The following is a 6000-nucleotide window of genomic DNA, read 5'->3' on the forward strand; positions in this document are numbered from 1 at the left end:
TATTTTCAGATGGGGGTCGGCGGCATGTTACATAATTATATAATTCTTGGGGTCCTTGACATGAAATATTGAGAACCCACTGATATAGAAACATGAGGTTTTTCAGAAAAAAATACCTTTTTTAAAATTTCGACGTCAGGCCTAAATGGGTTCAACTAATAATAATAATAATAATAAACTTTATTTGTATAGCACCTTTCATACATAAATGTAGCTCAAAGTGCTTCACAGGGCAAAAATAGAATACAATAAAACATAAGTAGTTAAAATGATAAAACAATGGCAAAGAACAAAATTGAATATAAGAACATGAAATAAATAAAAATAAATAAAAACAAATAAAAACACCACATGCAGCAAATCAGTCAGGGCAGGGTAGGAACGTGCATATTAAAACTCAATTAAAAGCAATGTTGTAGAAGTGGGTCTTGAGCTGAGCTTTAAAAATATCTACAGAGGCTGCCTGACGAAGGTACAGTGGGAGCCGACGGCCCGTAGAAGCAAAAAGCTGCTTCCCCGTATTTTTTGGCAACGCGAGCAGGCCAGCAGTGGAAGACCTTAGGGGGCGGTTTGGGACATATTTAGGCAGGCAGTCATGTAGGTAGGAAGGTGCGAGACCATTGAGAGCTTTATAGACAAGTAAAATAATTTTAAAATCAATCCTAAAAACAACCGGAAGCCAGTGCAGTGATGCCAAAACTGGAGTAATATGTTCTCTCATCTTAGTTCTAGTTAAAACTCTGGCTGCTGCATTTTGGACGAGTTGTAATCTGTCAGTTGTTTTCTTAGGCAGTCCTGAATAAAGTGCATTGCAGTAGTCAAGCCGAGAGAAAACAAAGGCGTGGATTAGCGTTTTTGCATCGTCCAAGGACAAATAGGCTCTGATCACCTGGGGACTGGTATACTGGTATACCTGCATTTGGCCGTTTCACACTCGCAAATGATTTTCTAGCAGAAAACCTATTGGCGACGCAGAAGGCCCTTGCTTTGCTACACCAGTGCTGACTCTGATGAACTCTTGTGCCTTGAAGAACTGGCTAAAAAAAAAAAAAACCCTCACTCCAAACAACCTGCTCACCTGCGTCCCCGTCCCGTCTTAACAAAGCAACAGCGATAAGCCAACGCGCTTTGTTCCCATCAAAGGGCGCCGCGAATCTGTCATCTGGTGTGTGTGTGTGTGTGTGTGTGTGTGTGTGGGTCCCGCTATAGCCCTGAGCGTATACAATGCATCCGCATTCCCTTGTCACAACCTCCCGACATTATCTAGAATGGCCACATCCCCCTTTTTAACCCATTCTGACCTGAGATCAGATTCTAACGCACAGAAGAATGGTGCAGTTCTTTAACGCATTCTGACCCGAGATCAGATTCTAAAAATGTCTTCTAAATCCCAAATCCTTCTCAATAAGTTATTTTAACACCCACAATTATATGTACAGTATTTGGCCACCGACCCTCCCATGTAAAAAAAAAATATTTTGTGCCAGGAACGCCCAGATGCATTCAAAGATTTTTTTACAAAATGTTCACGATAAAAAACAAACAAACAAACAAAAACATAGCAGATCTACAAGCTTATAGTGTGGCACTATAAAGTGACACGCTGTGAGCTTGTCTTGTCTTTTTTTATCTATTTATTTTTTTGATATATTACAGTAGTTTGACAGGGAAGGGGGGAGAGAGAGATGGGAATACACGCAGCAAAGGTCGTTGGGATCACCATCCTATCCACACTTTTCCTGGGCTGTGTGGGCTCCAGTTCCGGTCGATTTGATCCAATGAAAGCCAATGAAACTGGTCAGATGACCAATGATATCCAATGAAATCAACAGGAACTGGAGCACACACAGCCCAGGAAAAGTGTGGATAGGTGCCTGGACTGCTCGGCCGGCCCAGGCCGCTATATATGAGCTTGTTTATCTGCTATTTTTTAATAGCCAATTTAAAATGCTTTTTTTTCAGCTCATAATCTAAAATGACACGGATGCTTTCCCGGTGTTAATGCGTTATAAGGCACATTTATAGCGTTATCAGTCGACTGACACAATGGGGCTGGAATTCCTGGTGCGTCGTCGCGGAGGCCACGTGTCATTTTGGCTCTTTGAAAGAGAGCGCCCGGACTGGTGAGTCACACATACTCGGCATTCCTTAGATATGGACAAGAATCACTTAGCGCTGTTTGTACTGTAGGGCGAGGCATCGCGACCGTAATACCTTTTTAATCAACCGGTTATTGACCTTTTCCCCGGGTGTGGGCGGGCGGGCGACTGCCTTCCATTCATTGATTCCTCTCCCTGTGGCGAACGCACTACCACCCAAAAGCCACACACCAAAGGTGCACGCACGCACGGTCGCACGCACGCACGCACGCACGCACGCACGCATGCACGCATGCACACCTGGTCCTAATCGCGTTCAACAACATCACCTCTCCTATACTCCGACTCCATCGGCCTTCTAGCGTTGCCAGACTTTGCGAGAGAAACAAGCAGCCCTAGACCCTTGTCTATGAAATCAAGCTCAAAATAAGTGACTGTTATATTTTGAGATCTTCTGGGCCTTTTTTGAGCTTAATTTGAGTAAAATAAGAAAGAGCTAATGCTAGTTTAGCAATGCGGAAGAGTCAGGGTATCTTCTGAGATGTCAAACTTTCACTTGTTGTTTACACCCTTGAACAGGAAGTGATGTCAAGAGATTTGACTCTAACGGCATTTTCAGCATAATGGTGCGTTCCCGCCATCTGGTGGCAGTTTTGGGTGTTACAGTTAAACTGCCGGATTATATATATATAATTTATTTAGACCGCTGTTTTTTCTTTTTGCATGAAAATGACGAATTAAGAAATGGGGCATTGGCCAGCATTGGCCAGCTTTGGCGACTTTTTGAATGGCAATCGAAAAATGTGAGATATGACCACAATGGCATGAAATATCTCATTTTCAAGCTGCATGTCTCTACTTCACAATGAAAGAAAAATTATGACTCTAGCATATTCCATTGTTTAGTAATAAGCATTTTAATACACCTTGGTTTTCAGTGAACAGTGAAACCAAGTTGTACTAAAATGCTTATAAGTCAACGAAGGAACATGCTAGAGTCATAATTCCTTTTTCATTGTGAAGTAGAGACATGCAGCTTCAAAATGAGATATTTCATGCCATTGTGGTCATATCTCACATTTTTCTATTGTCATTCAAAAAGTCGCCAAATCTGGCCTAAGCCACAAAAAGATGTGATTTAAGGCTGGGAATAAGAGGGTTAAAAAAGACACACATCTTGTATGTATGGGCTTCCCTCCAGGCCACTCTGAGATTTGCCAAATGCATTTTAATTTGCGGTCTCACGTTACTTTGAGAACCACTGTTTTAAACAACACGGAGGAAGCAAGCCCAAAAACAACCACTTCAGAAACGAGCCCGTTAAAAAAACGCAACTAGCAATATTTTACGAGCGGTACTTCACAGGAGATAAAAGCCCGCCAAAAAGTCACTTATACCGTGTATAACAAGAGGACATGGCAACGCTGTCGCCGTCCCCCCCTCGGATGTATTAGATACTTCCCCCTGTCCCTGTTAACCCATTCTGACCTGAGATCAGATTCATACGAGGTTTCCACTGGACACACACTGGTCTGATTAACCCATTCTGACCTGAGATCAGATTCTATAAAAATGTCAGTCGTTCTTCGATTTTTCAAAAATAGCAGACCTACAAGCTCGTAGCGCGCCACTCGGTGGCGCGCTACGAGCTTGTAGATCTGCTATTTTTCAATAGCTAAAGCATAACATGATGCTAACACAAAAATGGGTTCCCGTTCAGAATGGGTTAAAGACCTGGGTAAACCCATCCTGTATCAACAGCACCTTGGGGAAAATAAAATAATTATACAGTGTATAACAACAGGTCCGGAGGCCGCCCCACTGTAACAAAAGGCCCAGGAAAACATAGATGACACGGGGCAGTGTGGAGTTGCACATGACCCCAATGAGGAATGCACTGCATGGAGACTGTCTCTGTGTGTGTGTGTGTGTGCGCGCGCGTGTGCACATGCGTGTGCGCAGTGCGCGTGACGGAAATGATGTGGAACCGCCAAACATCTGGAGCAGTGAGTGTACACTACAGTACAGGGTGTGGGGGGGGGGAGAGAGATGGCGATAACCGTAAAATAGTAAAAGTATATACAGTAGGAATGTGTGTGCGTGTTTGTTTGTGACGTCATGTGGCAGCCACAGTTGGCGCCCCTCACTTCACACAAGTGTGATTTCAAGGAAGCCACCCCCCAAATTACTGTACTTGGCTGCATGAGAAACCCCTCAATTCTTAAAATATATTGCATATCAGGGTCTGGGGGGTGGTTTATAATTTTCCGATAGCCGAGATATGTTAACTAACTTACTTTGCAGGCCCCCCCCCCACCCCCTGGAACCCCCCCCCCCCCCCCCCCTCAAGGACCCCTGGTGTGGTCCCTTGGACCCGCACTAGAAGCTCTGCTTTGAGGAACTATATGTGTCACTGCCACCAGCTGTATTTAAATGTCTGATACGTCAGGTTTGACATCCTCACAAGCCCAGTGGTTTGCAAAGTGGGGGTCCAGGGAGACTACATACATTTTTTTAAAGGTATATTCAGTGATTTCACTCAAAAAACCTTAGGTTTCGTTTTTGGCTGTGGGACCTATAAGCCTTCGTCCAATCAGGATAGAGAGTCAAAAACGAAACCTACGGTTTTTTTGACCCCCAGGGGTTAACTGGGGACAGGGAGGAACTGCTTATATGGTCATCAGCACACTCTATAGTAGAGAGGATTATCACAACAAAACAAAAAAATAAGTGATATTTGAATTAAGTGAAATCACTGAATATACCTTTAACACTTTAATCTAATTTAACCCATATAAAGGCTCTTTATGGACGGGGGGACATCATGAAGTGTGTGTTCTCTGTCGTCCCCCCCCCCCCCCCCCTCCCAGGTGGACGATGGGACATCACGATGAGGTCAGAGACGTGTCCCCACCACCACGACGACGGTGACCTTGAAGCTCGTCTCAACAGCTGGAACCTTGGGGTGGGTACACAGTACAGGGTCCACCGCGCGTGGCTCGAGGTTTGGCACGCACGCACGCACGCACGCGTACGCACGTACACGCACACACACGCACGCACACGTATACTCACACATCTATAACTGTATGCCTGAGCTATGTCGCTGCTGTGAACGTGAATTCGACTTGCACGTCCAAACCGATCTTAATCTGGTTTATATAGAAACGACAATACCTATTAGCCCCTGCAGTGCCCCAAATAGATGAGATATAGCCAATTGGTTGTTTTTTTGGCTAATGGTCGTATACAATGGCAGGGATAATAATCACTATAGTGTCTATACAACACTAGCCTCCAGCTAGTGTGTATATATATACAGCAAATTCTCATCTCTCACAAGGCGTTATTTGAAAGAGTGCGCCCTGCAACGTATGGAGCAAAAATGAACTGCTTCTGGATGGTCCCTGACACTAAATAGTTTTTGGCCGGTCTGCAGCTATAAATCCATATCATTTTGTGGGGGGGGTTTGAGAACCCATCCCATCCCAGGGCCAGGCCAGGCCTGTCACATATAGGTTGGAGGAATGCTTTTTTTTTGTGGAAGAGGAGGGGGTGTTGTGTATAAAACCCAGCGTCTTATCTCCTCAGTCTGGAGTGTGTAGTGTAGTGGCCTCGGGCCAGCGCCTGATAAGCACTCTGCCCTCTCTCACGTAACGTCTTCTGTTCCCTTATTTCTTGCCTTTGTCTCTCTCTCTCTCTCTCTCTCTCTCTCTCTCTCTCTCTCTCTCTCTCTCTCTCTCTCCTCCGCATTCTTGATACGTTATTGCTTTCTGCCGAGCCCCCCCCCCCTCCTCTTCCACCCTCTCCTCTTTGCTTCTCTTTACGTTCTCTGACATCTCTCTTTCTCAAATCTGCCTGACTTTATCCCTCTCCTCCCTTTCCTCCCTCTCCGTCTCTC

General features: G+C 44.8%; 1 long non-coding RNA gene across 1 annotated transcript in view; it reads left to right on the forward strand.

Moving 5' to 3' along the window:
* The first annotated feature begins 4970 nt into the window (after window positions 1–4970).
* Window positions 4971–6000, forward strand: part of LOC308324214 — an 11093-nt gene continuing 10063 nt past the window's right edge. The window contains exon 1 of the long non-coding RNA XR_013964899.1: window positions 4971–5064. This is a non-coding gene — a long non-coding RNA (uncharacterized lncRNA). The remainder of the gene's footprint in view (window positions 5065–6000) is intronic.

The sequence above is a fragment of the Protomyctophum bolini genome (assembly GCF_963924005.1).
Source record: "Protomyctophum bolini genome assembly, chromosome: 11".
In the NCBI taxonomy this organism is placed as follows: domain Eukaryota; kingdom Metazoa; phylum Chordata; class Actinopteri; order Myctophiformes; family Myctophidae; genus Protomyctophum; species Protomyctophum bolini.